Below are 9,396 nucleotides of genomic sequence, written 5' to 3'. Positions count from 1 at the left end.
GTGGCGCATACCTGTAATCCCAGGAACTTGGGAGGCTAAGGCAGGAGAATCGCTTGAATCCGGGAGGCGGAGGTTGCAGTGAGCCAAGATCACGCCACTGCACTCCAGCCTGGGCAATGAGAACAAGACTCTATCTCAAAAAAAAAAAAAAAAAAAAAAAGAAAAGAAAACCAGTAGATCCCTGAAAGGATAAATTATAACTCTCATTCAACGTCTAGTAATTAATCTGAATTCACTTTCAATTGGGAGTGGCAGCTGAAAGCTGACTTTAGGCAGACTTTAGGCACAGAAAGACTTGGACAGTTTCTCTCCTCTTCCTTATATTTAGCTGTTGCATGAAATACCCTTAAAAGAATTCAGTAACAGCCATTCCACAATTAGAAGTATGGCTTGAAATTCTTATTCCTGTGAGAGTTGACACACTGGCTTTAATTCATACTAAAGTGCAAACGACTAACCTAAGATTCTTTCTTGCAAACAGTTTTATTAAATATGAAGAAGAGAGGACAGAGAAAGAGAGGCTTATATTTGAGAGGAAATTGGGTAGAGGGACAAAGAAATGAGATGCTGGAGATTTTATAGCTTTATAGTAGTGTCAGAGTTGGCCCCAGTTAGCTTTCTGGAGTTAATTGCTCAGTTTAATTATGGATTTCTCCCCACACATTTCCAGCACTCAGTTTTGATTAGATCTTATATTGCTTGGTTTCCTTAGCCTCTCGTCAAAGAACCTCTTTAGTGGGTAAAATGGGGGAATGTGGCAGGAGAGAAGGGGGTGCCCTACAGTGGATCAGAACCGTTTCTTAGAGGATGTTTCATCACCTTCTGTGTAATTTCCAACCAAAGTTAAAATGTTCTTCCCTTCTACTTCACAGTAAACTCATCTTGGGAGAATTCTTTCTGGCTGAGTGCTTCCCAAGCCACCATTCTTTAAGTGGAATTTATTTGAATAATTTAACATTGATTTCTAGTCTGGGTACTGTTTAGTTCCTTTTTGGGTCACTGAGCAAAAGGACTTAATATGTTGCATGTTCCATATAAAAATATCACCCGATTTTAGCTGTTCAGTGAGCTCCTAGGACAAAGGAGGGTTACTGGCAATGGAAAAGTATCACTTCCAACACAGGATATGCTGTGAGCATTGGTGGTATGTAACATATTCAGTAGTGTTTTCATGAACCTGTCAGCATAGTCTGCGTAAACTTTGCAATGACATTCACCTTCTGCTCAGCTCAATTTTATGGCTTCCTGAGCAAGGAGGTAAAGAACATGGAAGAGAAGTAGACGCGTCACAGGGGCAACTTCTGCCTTGTGGGACTCCCCCTTCTGGTGTCTGGAAGGGATGATGGTGGTTGAATTCAAGGTCACTGCCCCTACGCAGAGAGAAGGAAGAGAAGTGTTTTCTTCAGGTTCTTCTCCTTTTGATAGGAGAGTGAGGCTCCTCCTGCTCCAGATTCTATAGGGAATAACATAGAGAAATTATGCTTTATCACTGGCAAAAAATTCATCGTTTGTAACTTGGGAATAATACATTGTATACAGAGTTTAGAATCAATGCGATAAGCTATTAAAAGTACTTAACTCGATAGCTGGCACTAGTAGTCACTCAATTACTGTTTGTTTCTTTCTGGCTGTCACCAGTTACAGTTTTGCATTTTTACCTTTAGGTCTTTGATCCGTTTTGAGGTAATTTTTGTGAAAAAGATGTAAGGTCTTGGTTTAGATTCTAGTTTATTTTTTTCCTGCATGCAGATGTCCAGTTGTTCCAGCACCATTTATTGAAAAGACTGTCCTTTCTCCACTGTATTGCCTTTGCTCCTTTGTCAAAACTCAGTTGACTATATTTGGGTAGGTGTTTTTCTGGGCTCTCTATTCTGTTCATTTGGTCCATTTGTCTATTCTTTCGCCCATGTCACATTGTTTTGATCACTGGAAAGCTTTTCAAAACCGTAAAGCCTTATACCCATATGAAGCAGTATTAGTAGAGAGAGTGACCAGCTGAGGGCCAATGGCATTTCCTCAGCTCTTATCCTCTCCCTGCTCTGTGTGAGTTAGAAGATGGAACTCCTCATCTGTGAAGAGGGAAAGCCAATACTCCAGGGCCAATGGTTTACTGAGGGCATAATGGACTTGGTCTCTTCCTTCTGCTGAGTTCGAGGACAGGGCTTGTTCAAAACTGGTTCATCTCTGCTTTCTCTGACTTCAAGGACCTCATCCTAACACTTTGCTACTGGCAACTCAAGCATTATATATTCTGTTATTTTAAAATATTGTATTATTTTCTTGCTTGTTTTAGACAGTAACATTGTTTCCTTTTGCTGCTCAGTCTGGGCATGGCTCATGATTGCCCATTACAGCTTCAGCTGACATAGATCCTGTATTTTAGCAAGTAGTTCTCAAAGTGTGGCCCCTGACCTGCAATATCAGATCCTCTGGGAAATGCAATGTTAGAAATGCAAATTTTTAGGTCCTACCCCAGACTGAATGAATCCAACCTCTAGAATAAGGCCAAGTAAATCAGCGTTTTAATTAAAAAAAAAAAAATGACACATGCTCAAGTTTGGGAACCACAAACTTTGAGTTTACAAAGAGTTTTTCATTCATTTAGTAGCAGCATTCTCACGCACATTGTCTCTGATAGATGGCACGATGACCCACTTCCACTTGGTTATTCTTTTCCCTCTGCCTTTTAGGGCTTGCCATAGGACACCCTGCTGAAGCTGGCACGCTCATGGGAGCTATCCTTAAATGCCACTCAGAACACTCTCACAGCCTACAGCCTGCAGAAGAAGAGTGTCACCTGGTCCAGTTGCTGAGTGACCGCTGATCAACAGCTGACTTCACCTTGCATCCTGACTCCTGGGAGCTCTTCCTCTCCCATCTCTCTTCCCCTCTTTCTCTGTAGGCGCAGCCATCAGGATCAGCTGAACCACTGGGGATGGCTGTCTTTGGAGAGGAGCTATGTGGCCTTGAGAAGAGTTGGGTAGATGGACGGCCTCTCCTTGGAAATCCTCTCTCTGAAAGGACAAAGCCTAGGAGACTGCTCCTCAGGGTGCAGAGTACAGGCTTGCCTGTTTATTAGGGTGTGGACTTGGAGTCAGGACAGGAGTTTTATGAACAGGAGAAGGAATTTCGTTGAGTTTGTGGCCTTGTGCTGATTCTTTTTGGGATGTTGAGTAGCACGAATAGATAAATCTTTGATGAGAAGAAAAAAACAGTTTTAGTGAAGTAAATAAATGTAGCTTCATTTTCATTTGTAAATATATTTCTTCTATTTGTTGTTACTCCACTTGTAAGATGCACACACATAACCACAGATTCAGAGATTTTTGTCTATCCATTGATGGCGATCTGTGTTACTTTCTGTCAAGGAGGCATAGTAACTTGGTGTCAGTATGGTGGGGCTCTGGCTGCCACAGACAGTATAGGTAGTGGCCTTCTGTTAGCTGAAAATTAATTACTAAATTGGCAGCATGTGCCCCTCATTCTGTGATACACACACACACACACACACACACACACACACAGAGACATACACACAGTACCCCTTATGTTTGCTTAACTTCCAAGAGTCTTTTGGACATATAAAATTTGCCTGAGTCAAAAGTTTAAAATATGCATTGGTTCTGTGCCTATTAAAAGCAAAGTTTAAAATAAAGCCCGAAATAATGGATGAAATCCATTCAGGCAGCTTGGTGGTTTAAAGCAAGACTGAACTTTCTACTTTTTGAAAAGTGTGTTTCCAGGAATAAAGCTGAGTGGGCAAAGCAAGACCTAATTTTCCCCACTGAATAGGAAATAAAATGACACATATTGAATGCTGTCTCAAAGGTGCTTATACTGGTTGGGAAAAGATGGCCTTGAGACCCAGGCTATTCATGTTAAGATTGAAGATGAGGTGAAAATGCGAATTAAATGATGCCATGGCAAAGTTGGCTGAAAATGAGTAAGCAGGACTTTGTGAACGCTTCATATTCCTAATAAAGCATCTCTTCCTTACTCAAACATCTTTTCCTCCCTCTTTTGACCTTCAGCAGGCTATAAAGAACAATGCCCTTCATTTGTGATTATCTAATCTCTAGAAACATGTCCTGCCCTCATATATTGCTGGTGGGAATGTAAAATGATGCAGCTGCTGGGGAAAGCAGTTTGGTGGGTTCTCAAAAAGGGAAACACAAAGTTATATGTGTTTATGACCCAGAATGTTCCACTCCTAGGTATATACTTGGGATAACTGAGACATATGTTCATACAAAAACTTGTGCACAAACATTTGTAGCAACATTATTTATAACAGGCAAAAAGTGGATACAGTCCAAATCTCTGTCACCTGAGGAATGGATAAATAAAATGTGATAGAGCTGTACCGTGAAATACTATTCAGTCATAAAAAGAATAAAGTACCGATAGTAAGAGTTGAAGAAGGAAGAAAGAAACATGAAAAGCAGCTTCACGGTAAAAGACAGGTTTATTTTGGGAAATAAACCTGAGAGGGGCTTCTGGCTGAGTTAGGTCAGGGGCACTCTCTCTTACAGACTAAGAGTATTTAAGGGTTTAGGGCAGGAGAGCTTATCACAAGCTCAGAATATTTCTGTGTTTCTTCGTCTTGCTTATTTGGGAGGGAGATTTTGTGTTTGTTTCCATACTTTTTTTTTTTTTGCAGCTGCAGGCATACCCAAGTCTGCTTTTAGCTTCCCTATCTTAGTGCACCTAAAGGGAAAGGGATGTGCTTATTAGGGCCCACTGTTTTACTGGGGCCCATTGTATGAGTGTGAAGTTTGGCAGTTACCCAAGAGACTTTGCCCCTACCTTCTGCCCCTGACCTGTCTTATCTGTGTTTTACTGTCTGCTCTTTCTGGCTGCTTGTTGTTAGAAGAGAAGTGATTTCCTTGAAATGACTGAGATTAGAAAGGGAGCCGGAACTTGAAATGGCAATGTTTGTCCAAGATGATGGTGCTCCTGCTCTGTCACTGATACCTGCTACTACTTGGATGAACCTCGAAAACGTTGTGCTAAGTGAAAGAAGCCAGAATCAATGGGCCACATTTTGTTCGATTCCATGTATATGAAATGTGCAGAATAGGCAAATTATAGCCCCCCAAAATTCATATGTTGACATCCCAACCCTTAGTACCTCAGAATGTGACTGTCTTTGAATATGGGGCCTTTAAGGAGGTAATTAAGGCAAAAAAGAGGTCCTCTGGGTAGGCCCTCACCCAGTAAGACTGGTGTCCTTCTAAGAAGAGAGAGATTAGGACACAGTTACACACAGAGGAAAGGCCATGTGAAGACAGAGGGAGAAGACAGCCTTTTGCAGGTCAAGGTGATCAGGATAAACAGCCCATAATAGGTCTGGTAAGGTCTGAACAGGGGTCAGATTGTATAGTGTGTTATCAGCTAGGGTAAGGAGTTTTACTGTAATTCAGAGCCACTGGAAGGTCTTAAGCAGGGTTCTACAGATCTGATTAATATCTGGGAGTTAGGGTTTCCCTGGAGATTCTAACAAGGACTAAAGCATCCCTGACCTTAGACCCAGAGGTAATCTCTATCAACCTGGGTCCTGAATTAAACTTTCTTCATCCTGTTGATTGTCCTTGGTTTTCAGCAGAGTTTGCACAAAGAGAAACCAACACACCCAGGATAGCATGCCTCAGTACTCCAAACAGATTCTGAGAAGCATAAGGGTCAACCATAAATGTACATTTTTGCAAACCCTGTAATCTATTTATGCTACAAAATAATCTCCTAAACGGAGGAACTGAATCAACTGCAAATAGCTATTGTTGATTTTCTACGAGGACATTGGCAATCATGATGGCTCTGTGAGCCACAGGATTGTTGTAAAGAGAGATTTCTGGATGGTGATTTTCTGTACTAATCAGTGGATTTTTGTTTTCTCATCAGGGCCAAGATATCCAACCATAAACAAAGGAGAAATTTTGACTTGAGAAATATCTACTTTGTTAATAAGCAAAACTGAAAATGGAAAAAAGTAATTTTGTTTTGTAAACACAGGCTTGCTGTTCATTGAGTGCAAAGTATAACTCTTGCAAAATGTTAGGGGTACTTGGACCCCATGGTGCTAGAGTTTAAAATGGTTTTGGAGGAATTGAAACATCAGTTCTGTTTATTGCACAAATGTAGCAAACATGAAAGCCAAATCGTACAAATTATTTTAAACAACTGAATGCCACTTACCAGCTGTGAGCTACCTGCTTCAACAAAACTCTTTCAAGCCTAAATAAAGGGAAAAAATTTCTCTCCTCTCCATGTATTTAAAGATAGCATCCGAATTAACATCTGAGTCATAAATAGTCCATGAAACAGATGACTCCTCATCCTATGACTAGATGTTTTTTTTTTACCAGATAAAATTCTAAGTGAATCTCTTTTCTCTTTTGCACTTTTAAAAGCTATTTCCCTTCTCTGGTTTGGTCTTCTGGTTAATGTGCTGAGGCAGGCTCTTGGCAGCCAGATGGAGTATCATCTATATTTAGGGCTTCCATTAGCTTTTGTGTGTGAATCTGCTGCCATTTCCTAATTTCAACACAAATATTCTACGAGAGTGGATTGCCATTTATGTTATTGCTGTATAATAAAGTCATCATGCTAATATGCCTTATTTTTCCTGGTGATCCTTTTTGCTAATCAAGCACATTCCCTTTTTATTGGTCACATACCGATACATGAGAAGTTGTTACCTTGATAACATTTACCAGCATTCAGGTTGGTCAGTCTTGGTTCTGGCTTTTTTCACTGTCCCTTCCAGGCTGGTTTGGATACCATTTAATGTTTTCTTTTTGGTTCATGGGAGTTCAGCAACCCAGTAACCTTGAGAAAAGAGAAATGAGAAATGGAACCAGTTCATCTTAGGCTAAAAGATTCATTTTGACAGAGTAATTTTTTTTCCTTAGGATAAGAAATTACTGTGTCATTCCAATTGCATAGATACTACTGTGCCAAAGTGCTGCAGAGAGTTTCATGATGAACTTTTCTAAGAAAATTAATTGGATGTTAATGAAAGTTAGGGGGTGGTAGAATTCAAGGGAGAAGTACTCTGTTTTTTATCACCACTTCCCAAAATTATGTAGTCAAAGGCTCTTATGATGATTATAAAAATAGCAACCCCCACTTGCTTGTGCTAGACAGAATATAAAGCAGTTTCACAACATTTCTGCTTTGAATTAGAGTAATCCTCTTGGTATCTGAAGACCTCCTCTGAGCCCAGCGTATGCTGGCTTTGCCACCAGAATCTTAGGAGTGAGGCCTTTGGCTAGGTTTGGGGGTTCTAATAAATTTAGCATATGGGCCAGTTGCGGTGGCTCACACCTATAATCCCAGCACTTTAGGAGGCCAAGGTGGGCAGATTACTTGAGGTCAGGAGTTCGAGACCAGCCTGGGCAACATGGTGAAACCCCATTTCCACTAAAAATACAAAAATTAGCCGGGCGTGGTGGTGCATGCCTGTAATCCCAGTTACTCAGGAGCCTGAGTCAGGGGAATCGCTTGAACCTGGGAGGCTTGCAGTGAGCTGAGATTGTGCTACTGCACTCTAGCCTGGGTGACAGAGCAAGACTCTGTCTCAAAAAATAAAAATAAAAAATAATAATAAATTTTAAAAAGCATAGCATATGGAACACTCTTCTAAAATCAGTGTCTGTAACAGAAAAAAAGAAAGAAAGAAAAATTTGAAGTTGCAAGTACTCAGACGGGTTTGTGGACACTGGAAAGGAGATGAGGAACCTACTCATCACCTTATTTCCAGGAGAAGGTGGGTGGCAGATTCATGCTTGTTCTCAATCATAGTGGTTGTTTGGACTCAGTAGGAGTATTTACTGTGAAGTCTGTCATATGAAGGAAAAACTCAGGGGTGCAACACAGTGGCCAGAAAAAATGGATGGTGTCATTTCCAGTCACCAAGGTGGGACACCTCATGCTTGTGGGTCAGCACAGATCAGACACGGGTGTCCAGAGTTAGCTCTTTTACACATGTGCCGAGACAGGCTTCTTGTTCCTGTCACACGACTCCCAACTGGAGAGGATGATGAGGGGAGAGCCCAAGCTACACCAATAACTCTTGGTGCCAGTTCCTGCTGTTTCATCTTTGTCTCCCCATCACAGCTGTATCGAGACCACTGCTGGCTGCCTTCTTGCTTCTCTAACTGCTTTTCTCTGGTTTCCTCCTTGGCTTCTCTTTCTGAAATTGTCACTTAAATGTTGACATAACCAGCCTGTGCCCTTTGGTACTTATCTATTCTCACTTTACCTACACTCCCTGGACAATCGCCTCCATTCCCATGGCTCCAATTACCATCTCTACTGCTGGTAGCTCTCAAGTGAAATCTACATCTCCAGCCCAGAACTTGTTCTGTGGTTCCCTAGATGTCTCAAACTCAGTGTGTTCGAACCTAACTCATGATGCTCCCACCCCCACAAACTATGCCTGCTTCTGAGATCTTGTCTATGTAATAGTGGCCAAGATTTACTGTGCTTGTGATATTCCAGGCTCCGTTCCAAGCATTTGACATACTTTACCTCATTTAACCTTTTCCAGAGCCCTGTACAGAAGATACAATTATTATCCCTTTCTTACACTCTGAGGCACCCAGTGAATCGGTGCCTTGCCCCAGGTTCAATAGCTAGCTGTGGACAGAGTCAGACTTTGAACGCAGACTGTTGAAACCGTAGCCCATGCTTCTAATCACTGGGCTGGACTGCTTGCTGTTGTACATTTACCCAAGTCAGAAACTGGAGCATCATTTTTGATGTCATCTTCTCCCCTGGCTCCCACATCCCATCCAATGCTAATCCAGTTCCTTTTACCTCCTGAATAACTGAGCCTTTCTTTCTTTCTTTTTTTTTGCTCCCAGGTCACTACTCTAGTCCAGGCTATTATCTCTTGCCTGGGCACTCACAATGGCTTCCTAACAGCTCTTCCTGCTGTTCTCTCTTCTTTCCTTTCCACCTCATCTGTTTTCCATACTGCAGCCAAAGAAATCTCTCTAAAACATAAATTCAAATGTGTCACTTCAGTAAAATGCTGCAATGGTTCCCCATTGTCCTCAGGGCAAAGTCTGGACTCCAATATGCCTGAAAAGGTATGCTCTGGGCTCTTTTCTCTCCAGCCTCATCCTTCTCCCTGACTTCATCCTCTCCCCTTGCCCTGTCAGCATGCCCCAGTCTTCCTGCGCTTCTTTCCTTTCCTGGCTCCTGGAAGGCCCCCTTCTCTCTCTCACCTCTTAGCCACTTAGTTGTCTGATCCCTTTGCCTATGATACAGTTTGGATGCTTGTCTCCTTCAAATCACATGTTGAAGTTTGATCCCCAGTGTTGAAGGTGGAGCCTCGTGGGGGGTGTCTGGTCATGAGGGCAGATGGCTCATGAATGGCATGGTGCTGTT

General features: G+C 41.8%; 1 long non-coding RNA gene across 1 annotated transcript; it reads right to left on the bottom strand.

Moving 5' to 3' along the window:
• Positions 1–923: 923 nt before the first annotated feature.
• On the bottom strand, positions 924–8,376 carry LOC112634852. The gene is made up of 3 exons (XR_003121835.1): positions 7,752–8,376; positions 6,699–6,828; positions 924–1,453 (listed from the first exon to the last, which is right to left on the bottom strand). It is a non-coding gene; the product is annotated as an uncharacterized LOC112634852 (long non-coding RNA).
• Positions 8,377–9,396: the final 1,020 nt, after the last annotated feature.

This window comes from Theropithecus gelada, chromosome 11 (genome assembly GCF_003255815.1).
Source record: "Theropithecus gelada isolate Dixy chromosome 11, Tgel_1.0, whole genome shotgun sequence".
Taxonomy (NCBI): Eukaryota; Metazoa; Chordata; class Mammalia; order Primates; family Cercopithecidae; genus Theropithecus; species Theropithecus gelada.
This window is presented reverse-complemented; position numbering and strand designations above follow the sequence as displayed.